Source organism: Herpailurus yagouaroundi, unplaced genomic scaffold (genome assembly GCF_014898765.1).
Source record: "Herpailurus yagouaroundi ecotype Mexico unplaced genomic scaffold, PumYag 141, whole genome shotgun sequence".
In the NCBI taxonomy this organism is placed as follows: domain Eukaryota; kingdom Metazoa; phylum Chordata; class Mammalia; order Carnivora; family Felidae; genus Herpailurus; species Herpailurus yagouaroundi.
The window spans coordinates 46,460,818-46,470,852 of NW_024412396.1; the positions used below are offsets into that span (position 1 = coordinate 46,460,818).

Consider the following 10,035-nt stretch of genomic DNA (forward strand, 5'->3'; position numbering starts at 1 on the left):
GCCCATGGGTTTGTATCAGGACATGTGCGTGTGTATGAGTATGTGTAATTAACACAAACCACATGCTTGGAGAAGTCTTCCAATCTTGAACCCGCTTTGCTGTCTGCAGACGCTGTCACTGCTACAGGAAATTCTCGAGGTTCCATGACTTTAAATTCCACCTATTTAAAAAAAAAAAATGTTTATTTATTTATTTTTGAGAAAGAGAGAGCGAGTGCATGCACGCAGGGGCAGGGGGAAGGGCCGAGAGACAGTGAGACAGAAAATCCCAAGCAGGCTCAGGCTGCCTCAGTCAGCACAGAGCCCGACACTCTGGAACACAGCCTGGAACTCACCAACTGTGAGATGGTGAGCTCACCCCTGATCAGAAATCAAGAGTCGGTTCCTTAATGGACTAAGCCACCCAGGTGCCCCTAAATTCCACCTATTTTTACGTCCGTAGCCCCGATCCCCCAAAGTACCGCAGAAGCCCCCAGCAGATTATCCATCAAGTCTCATTGGTCATAACTCTACAACATAGCCACAGAAATGGAACTAGCATGAGTAGTTTAGTCTAACAAAGATCCACTCTGGTGGAAGTGGTATTAGGTCTTCTTAGTTATAGCTGCCAGAAAGGGGGTGGGGAAGTCAGCAAAGAAGAAGGAGAGAGTAGAGGAGGGGTCAAGGGTATGGCTTGGGAATGGGTTTGGTAGACAACCGTGTCTGTTACGGTCTATTTTTATGTTCTATCTATCAGTAAAGTTCAAGTGGGTCATGGCCTCCTGAGAGAATAGCATATCAGAAGCGTGATACTTATCAAAAGAACAGCTGGTATGGATAAACAAAACGTGGTATATCCATATAATGAAAACACCACTTGGCAGTAAAAATAAATGGACTCTTGCTACACGCACCATCACGGATGGATCTCAAAGGCATGACAAGAAGCCTGACACAGGATGACTGTGTACTATATGATTTTGTTTATATGACATTATGGAAAAGGCAAAACCATAGGGATAGAAAACAGACCAGTGGCTGCCTACCAGGGGTAAAGGGAGGTGCCTGGCTACAAAGGAGAAAGAAGGAACTTTTGGGGGGTGATTAAAATGTTCTAGAGATTAAAGAGAAAACTACTGCTGGGTCTTGGGGGATGGTGGGAAAAGGGACAACATTTATTGCAGGAAAATTCATTTTGAGCAGAGGATACAGTTCTGTTATCTTGAGAAACAGGGCCACCTGTCCAGGCTTTGGTTTGGACAAATGGCACAAATTTCATTTCTATGTTCTTTAGAATGTCAATGAGGAGTTGGCAAACACAAGATTCTGAAGAGGGCTGAGGATACCCTTTGAGCTGAGCTCTGGTTCTTGAACACCTGCAAAAGGCCTTTGGATTAAAATAAGGTTCTCCTTAAGAAGAAGGCTTTGCTATGTTTTACAGAGGTTGCTATGTGTTCAATTTCAATGGTCTTGCTTTTGGGGGCTACCTGTGGTCTTAGGCAACTGGGACTTTTGATAGAGTTTGTAACTGACAGATTTTGCCTCAATAAAGGAGCCTTCTTATTGAAGTACCTGCCTTACCATTTACCATTTACCTAAACAAACATGCCTGTAACTGAATTTGATAAGCTGGCAATCCCAGCACCTAGCAGCAGAGGATTGGGGGAAGGGTGAAGAATAGATATTTTTGGTTGAGAGGACCTGTCCAAGATTTCAAGTCCTATCACATGAGCAGCTGCCTATTCTGTGACAATTCTGACCACAACCTCTGGATGGTAGTGTCTGAAATAATGTCTATGAGGTGATCTGATGAGGACGCTTGGTCCAAACAATTGGTGTGAACAGAATCCCATGATTATTTTGGGAGCTGTCGTACGTTTTAAAAAAACTTGTCGTTGATGTAAATTTTGTCCCATGTGTATTGGTTATATATATACACCTCCCTGCATCCCTATTGTTAAGCATGGGGCCTTTGTAAATACACATTCCATTCTGACCAAACACTACTTCTGAGTTTCAGACATCGCCATTCCAGCATCATGACATAAACACGTCCATCCCCAGACACACAATTTTTAAAATTGCGGATTAAGTGCTAAACTATCATCATGAATTGCATGGCCTTTTCCTGAGAAAGAGATTATGCAATTAGTAATGAGAAAAATGCTGGGCATTCTTTGAAGGAAGCATCCCACAGGCTGTGGGTCAGTCACAAACTGTCAGAGGAGGTAACTGAGAATACATGACCACTGGTCGACCCTCGAGCTGGATCTGGGCAACTGGAGGCCTCTCATTCCTCCAGTATGTTTGGAATGTATGTTTTGCCCACTGTTCCTGCACGAGGAGCCATTTAAAGGATGAAGCTTTGTGAGAGTAATGCGTGGTTGAGACCATCTGAACTGGATATGTGGACTGGACCCTGTTGAGGCCTCTGCATGAACTTTAAGATTCTGGCAGGTGGGTGTGGAGATCTACTCATCTTGTGGCTGGCTGCTCAAGACAAGCCTTGTATGTGAGTTCCCTTGCTTATTAAAACTGTCACCTACAAATCTAGAATGTCTGTCTCTTTTCTTAGTCGCCTTGCCCTCCATTTATAGAGGACAATTTGCAAACCAATGCAAATTTTTGTTCAAAAGCAGATTCCCTGGTCCCCTCACTAGAAATTTCAACTGAGGTCTGAGGTGGGGTTCAAGAATCTTTATTGCTGTCTCTTCAGCAAGTGGTGCTGGGAAAACTGGAAATCGACATGCAGAAGAATGAACCTGGACCACTTTCTGACACCATACACAAAAATAACCTCAAAATGGATGAAAGACCTAAATGTAAGACAGGAAGCCATCAAAATCCTGAGAAGAAAGCAGGCAAAAACCTCTTTGACCTTGGCCGCAGCAACTTCTTACTCAACACGTCTCTGGAGGCAAGGGAAACGAAAGCAAAAATGAACTATTGGGACCTCAGCAAAATAAAAAGCTTATGCACAGCGAAGGAAACAGTCAACAAAACTAAAAGGCAACCGACGGAATGGGAGAAGATATTTGCAAGCAACATATCAGATAAAGGGTCAGTATCCAAAATCTATTAAGAACTTATCAAACTCAACACCCAAAAAACAAATAATCCAGTGAAGAAATGAGCAAAAGACATGAATAGACACTTCTCCAAAGAAGACCTCCAGATGGCCAACCGACACATGAAAAGATGCTCAACATCACTCATCATCAGGGAAATACAAATCAAAACCACAATGAGAGGGGCGCCTGGGTGGCTCAGTCGGTTGAGCTTCCAACTTCGGCCCAGGTCACGATCTCACCGTCTGTGAGTTCGAGCCCCGCGTCGGGCTCTGTGCTGACAGCTCAGAGCCTGGAGCCTGCTTTGGATTCTGTGTCTCCCTCTCTCTCTGACCCTCCCCCACTCATGCTCTGTCTCTCTCTGTCTCAAAAATAAAATAAAAACATTAAAAAAAATTTAAAAAAAAACCACAATGAGATACCACCTTATACCTGTCAGAATAACTAACATTAACAACTCAGGCAACAACAGAGAAAGGATCTCTTTTGCACTGCTGGTGGGAATGCAAACTGGTACAGCCACTCTGGAAAACAGTATGTAGGTTCCTCAATAAATTAAAAATAGAACTACTCTCCGACCCAGCAATTGCACTACTATGTATTTATCCAAGGGATACAGGTACGCTGTTTCAAAGGGACACATGCACCCCCATGTTTATAGCAGCACTATCAACAATAGCCAAAGTATGGAAAGAGCCCAAATGTCCATCGATGGATGAATGGATAAAGAAGATGTGGTACATATATACAATGGAGTATTACTCAACAATCAAAAAGAATGAAATCATTTACAACTACGTGGATGGAACTGGAGGGTATTATGCTAAGCGAAATTAGTCAGTCAGAGAAAGACAAATACCATATGACTTCACTCATATGAGGACTTTAAGATACAAAACAGACGAACGTAGGGAAGGGAAGCAAAAATAATATAAAAACAGGGAGGGGGACAAAGAGACTCTTAAATATGGAGAACAAACAGAGGGTTACTGGAGGGGTTGTGGGAGGAGGGATGGGCTAAATGGGTAAGGGGCATTAAGGAATCTACTCCTGAAATCATTGTTACACTATATGCTAACTTGGATGTAAATTAAAAAAAAAATAAACAAAAATTAAAAAAACAGAATCTTTATTGCTAAGTTTCATAAATGCCTCAGGCAATATGGATACTGTGGACTTCAAGCCACCCCTTGAGAAAGACCCTTTTAAAAATAGCCAGGAAATTAATTTTCTGTCAAGATTGAACAGGAGGCAAAATTTATCCAGAATCTTTTTTCCTTTTATTGTCAAAGTGCAAAGTAAATAGCCCTTAATTCTCAGGAAAAGAAAAGACTACATTAAGAGTGAGGAAGAGAAAATGTGGGGGTCTGAGGAAAAGCATCATGAGCTGTCAACTGTCACAAAGTCACAGCCCTAGGAAGTAGGCCACAGGGTGCCAAGTCTCATCTCCTCTGCAAATCGACTGCCACGCACACACGCACCAAATGCACTGACACTAACCAACCATATTTTCCCATCGTCACCTGCCAGTGTAGTCATCGCAACTAAATTGCCAGCTTGTTTTTGTTCTGTTCACTTTGTCACCCAGTTTGAGAGCTACACCACGATCAATTCTATTGCATACTTCCCTGCAACTCCTCACTGGGTAATGAGGTCATCAAAAGATTTAGGAGTTTACCTATAAATGTATTTTATTTTATACTTTAGAGGAGTTTGGGGGAAAGATTCTTGTACACAGCATGGCCTTCATAAATGATTGCTGAGCGAATGAATGAAATGTTGGGCCGAATCCCATTATTGTATATATTCACAAAATAGTAGATCAAATCATATTTTCAGTACAGCTAACAGTGAGCTGAGTCTTAAAACCCACAGTGAACACTTTTGAAAGTCCAGATGATTTTCTGTTGTTATTTTATTGTTTTTGTTTTTTGTTAAGGAGAACAATTATATCTTGATACATTTTGGAAATTTTTATTTTTAAATCATTTTAAATTACACAAAAGTTGCCAAAAATAGTTCAAAGAACTGCCTTATATTCTTCAAGTTGTTAACACTTCTGAATCATCTGAGAGTAAGCTGCAGATATGAAGCCTCCTTACCCTGTCATGCATCGGTGTGTAGTTTCTACAAGCAAAGACATTCCTAAATAACCACAGCACAATCTCACATCAGGAGAATAACACTGATTCAATGTAATCTAATAAAATCCACTGAAGTTTCACCAATTATACCATTACACCATTTACAGGCCTTGGATCCTATTAAAGATCACCTCTTGCATTTAGTTGTCTTGTCTCTCTAGTGACTTTTAATCTGCAACAATTTTTACTTTCATAGCTTTGACATTTTTGAAGGATACATGCCAGTTACTTGAATTTCTCTCAATTTGCATTTGCCTGATGTTTCCTCATGACTTTTATATTTATGCAAAAGAAGTACTACTGTGTTCTTTTCACTGTATTCTATCAGGAGGCAACATGAGGTTGGTTTTTTCCATTACTGGTTTTTATTTATGTAAACTTTTGCCAGTTGATTAAGATGGTATCTCCCAAATATTACAGTTGTAATGTTAATTAGTAAGCGTGCTGTCTTTGTTAATTAATAATTAATGGTCTGTTCATGAGAATTAATGACTATTTTTAGGGACATACTTTGAGACACTGTAAGTATCTCATTCCTCATCAAACTTTTACTCACAGATTTTAGCATCCATTGTTGATTCTGGCTTGAGTCAATCAAAATGATGGTTGTAACATCGTGATTTTCTACACTCTATCTTTCTTTCTTCTTCTATTAGTTGTATTCTACTAGTAGAACTTTCCTTTCTCCTTTATTTCTTTCTATCAGCATGGACTTTTCTCTATTTTACTCAAAGGTTACAACTTGTTGCTGTCATTATTTATTTTGATGCTTAAATTGTCCTAGATTTGGCTGATAGAGACCCCTTTAGATTCTATATTCTTTGAATGTATCTCCATAATTCTTTAAGTACCTTTTCATTTTCCTTGCACAACAAATTATTCTGGTTTTACCCACTACACCATGGAGCCATAGTTCTCTTTGGTGGAGAATGGTATTTAAAAACCAAAGTCTGAGTATTAGGTGTGTTCATGGCTACTGGGGTACTATTGCATTTAGACTCTCTCAGTGAATGGAACTAGGAAACATACCAACATATATATGCACATATTCATATATTTTTCTATCTTTTCATCTGTGTAAAGTAGAATTCATTTCATACCATCTTCTTTAATTTCAAGCCACACCACTGGGTTTATTCTAATCTTTTCTCTTTTTATATCTGTAATTCCCTTCTCCAACCGTGACAAAACTGCCTACCAATATCCTTAATATATTTACTTGTTTGTTCAATTCCTGGTATGTAAACCAATCTGTTGGCCATGGTAGCAAAAAGTATGGCCTGTCTCTATGAAGTTAATTATTTTTATCATTACATATATATATATAATATTTATAATATAAATATATGTTATATTAAAATTACATATAAGTTATATATAATAAAAAATGTGTAGTATATATGTCTATGTGTATAAAATATATACACATACATGTATACATATGTAATTATTTTATTGAATTGCAAATTCAAATTTGTTGAATATAAGTAACTATGTATAAATTTTATTGAATGGTAAATTAAAATTTATTGAATATAAGTAAATACATATAAAAATATCTGATTATATATAATAATCAGCTTTACTGATATATACCATGAAGTTCAAGGTGTACTATGTGATGATTTGATACACGTGTATATTGCAAAATGATTACCACAGTAAGGTTAGTTAACACTTCATCCCATCACAAAATTACCACTTTGTGTGTGTGTGTGTGTGTGTGTGTTTAGATGACAATTAAAATTTACTCTAACAACTTTCGAGCATAATACAGTATTGTTAACTATAGTCATCATGTTGTACATTAGATCCCTAAAACTCATGCATCTTATAACTAGGTTTGTATGCTTTGATCAACATCTCCTCATTTTTCCAATCTCTTGGAAACTACCATTCTATATTTCTATGAATTCAGCTTTTTTAGATTTCACAGTGAGCTCATACAGTGTTTGTTTTTCTCTGATTTATCTCACTGAGCATAGTGTCCTCTAGGTCCATCCATATTGTTGCAGATGGCAGGATTTCCTTCTTTTTGTATGGCTAAATAATGGCTCGTTCTGTGAAAAACGCCGTTGGAATTTTGACAAAAATTTTGGTAATAATAGTAAGTGTGTGTATTTGTGTGTGTGAGATCCATTCATGTGTCAATGGATAATCAGGTTGTTTCCATGTCTTGGCTATTGTAGAAAATGTTGCAATGAACATGGGAGTGCATATAGCTTTTTGAGTTAGTGTTTTCACTTTTGGGGGGGGGATATATGCCCAAAAGTGGAATTGCTGGATTATTTGGTAGTTCTATTTTTAATTTTTTGAGGAAACTCCATAGTGTTTTCCATAGTGGCTGCACCAATCTACATTCCCATCAGCAGTATACAAGGGTTCCCTTTTCTCTACTTTCTCACTAATACTTGTCTCTTGTCTCTTTGAAAAATAGCCATTGTAACAAGTGTGAAGTAATATCTCATTGTGGTTTTAATTTGCATTTCCTTAATGATTAGTGATATTGAGCATTTCTTCATGTGCCTGTTGGCCATCTGTATGCCTTCTTCAGAAAAAATGTCTATTCAAGTCCCTCACCCATTTTTTACCTGTTTTTGTTTTTCTATTGAGTTGTATGAATTCTTATACTTCTCATCAGATATTAACTCCTTATCAGATAGATGGCTTGAAAATATTTTCTCCCATTCTATAAGTTGCCTTTTCAATTTGCTGACTGTTGCCTTTGCTGTGCAGAAGCTATTTAGTTTGATATAGTCCCACTTGTTTATTTTTACTTGTGTTGCTTGTGTTTTTGGAGTCATATCCAAAAAATTGTTGCCAAGACCAATGTCAAAGAGACTTTCCTCTGTTTTCTTCTAGTAGTTTTACAGTTTTGGGTCTTACGCTTAAGTCTTTAATCCATTTGGAGTTAATTTTTGTGAGTTGTGTAAGATAGGGGTCGAGTTTCATTATTTTGCATGTGAATATCCAGTTCTCCTAACATCAGTTAATTCTTGGCTCCCTTGTCAAATATGCATCCACTGTTTACATGTGGATTTATTTCTGGGCACTCCATCGGTCTATGTGCCTGTTTTTATGCTAATACCATACTGTTTCGATTACTATAGCTTTGTAATATAGTTTGAAATTTGAAATCAGGTAGTGTCATGCCTTTAGCTTTGCTTTTCTTGCTTTAGACTGTTTTGGCTATTTAGGGTCTTTTGTGGGACCATATACATTTTAGGATCCCCCCCCCCCCCGTTTCTGTGAAAAATGTCATTGGAATTTTGACACAGATTATGTTGAATCTGTAAATGGCTTTGGGCAGCATGGATACTTTAACAGTATTAATTCTTCCAATCTATGAACGTGGGATATCTTTCCATTTATTTGTGTCTTGTTCAATTTCTTTCACCAATGTCTTGTAATTGTCAGTATATGGATCTTTCACCTCCTTGGTTAAATTTATTCTTAAGTATTTTGTTCGTAAGTATTTTGTTATATTTGAAGACCTTTCTTCAGATGCACCTGAAGCTCACTGCTTATACTTCCAGATGGTTGTTCCCTGATGCCTGATCCTCAAGAAGCTGCTGGTCTCAGAAATGCAGGGCTCCCCTTAAAAGGAAGACCCCCTTCCCATCCCCCATCTCTCAGTAAGAAGCCCATTCTCTACCTGTTCCAAACAGCTGCAGCCAGCTCCACGAAGATGCTTACACCAAATAAACCTGGAAACAGAAAATTTTCATATTTTAACAAATGAAATAACTGGGGCATCTAATGAAATTACATTTTACTCATTAGGTTAAGTGTGGTTTCCTTTGGTTGCAGGCTTTCTTCCAGGTTTTGGTGGCACCACTTTTGTGACTTAGCCCCAGGTAATACATATACCTGCTTGGGTACGTCCCCATTAAGCAGAAGGGTCTGAGGGCTGGGACCGTTATTTTATCAATTTCTAGTGCTTGGCAGAGGGTCTAACACAGGGTAGGTGCTAATTATTGTTAATTGGATGAAAGAATGAATATGTCCATTAGTCAGTATAGAATGGTGGGAAAGGAGATTTATCTTGGGAAGGAGACATTAAAGTTCAACCTGTGACCCACGTGGATGAAGACAGGTCATCCATCTTTAGAATTCTTTAGATATTTTATTTCGAGTTTTTGTTTTCCTGGTAACACTACACAATTCAAGAATAAGTTATTCTTGATATTGGTTACATTGACATTGCACACTGCTCCCATGGTGACCATCCAGTACCAACAATGTTGTTCTATTTTCACCTGCAGTTTCCTGAGTTTTTAACCAAATATCCAATTTCAGAGATCCCACATTAAAGAATGTCTTCAGTTCAAGTTACCCTTTCTCATTTTCTATCTTCAACCTTTTCCTCTTTTCCCCAAGAACGTCTGCAGAGTTAATTTCTCTTGAAAATTCTTTCGTGGTGTTCCAGATACGAATGATCATAAAATACTCCAAACACAGCATGTGGTGTAAATGTTGAATCGATTAAAATGACGAGGTTAGTCACAATATCCCTGACGATCGCTGTGGCCCATTTTAATTTAGAGGGCGCCAGCTACACGTCAGTGAGAGACTGAAAGCTACCGGGCAAACCACTCCGGACCAGGAATCCCTAAGACAACCCTGACGCCGCTGAAGTTTCCAGACGCGGCCAGCTCTCGGGACTGACAGAAGGAGCCTCCGCATCGCCGAGCCAGTCTTCCAGTTTTCTCGGCAGCAGATAAAGTGCCAGGAATTTCTAGGCTTTCCCTTCCTCGGGCAAATCCCAGTCTGCACCGTCCGAGGCGCATAGGAACAGGTGAGCCGAGAGGCGGCGCCCGGGGCACGCGCGCAGGTGCCTGGGC

At 38.9% G+C, this 10,035-nt stretch overlaps 1 protein-coding gene across 2 annotated transcripts in view; it reads left to right on the forward strand.

Annotated features, from left to right (window-relative positions):
• RGS6 (regulator of G protein signaling 6) overlaps positions 1–10,035 on the forward strand; it is a 603,304-nt gene that overhangs the window by 5,936 nt on the left and 587,333 nt on the right. Inside the window, exon 1 of one of the 2 annotated variants that reach the window (XM_040477585.1) lies at positions 9,793–9,989. The exons of the other annotated variant lie outside the window; for it this stretch is intronic. The gene's annotated coding sequence lies outside the window, so the exon portion shown is untranslated. Of the gene's footprint in view, positions 1–9,792; positions 9,990–10,035 lie in introns of those variants that run through there. 2 annotated transcript variants of the gene reach the window in all.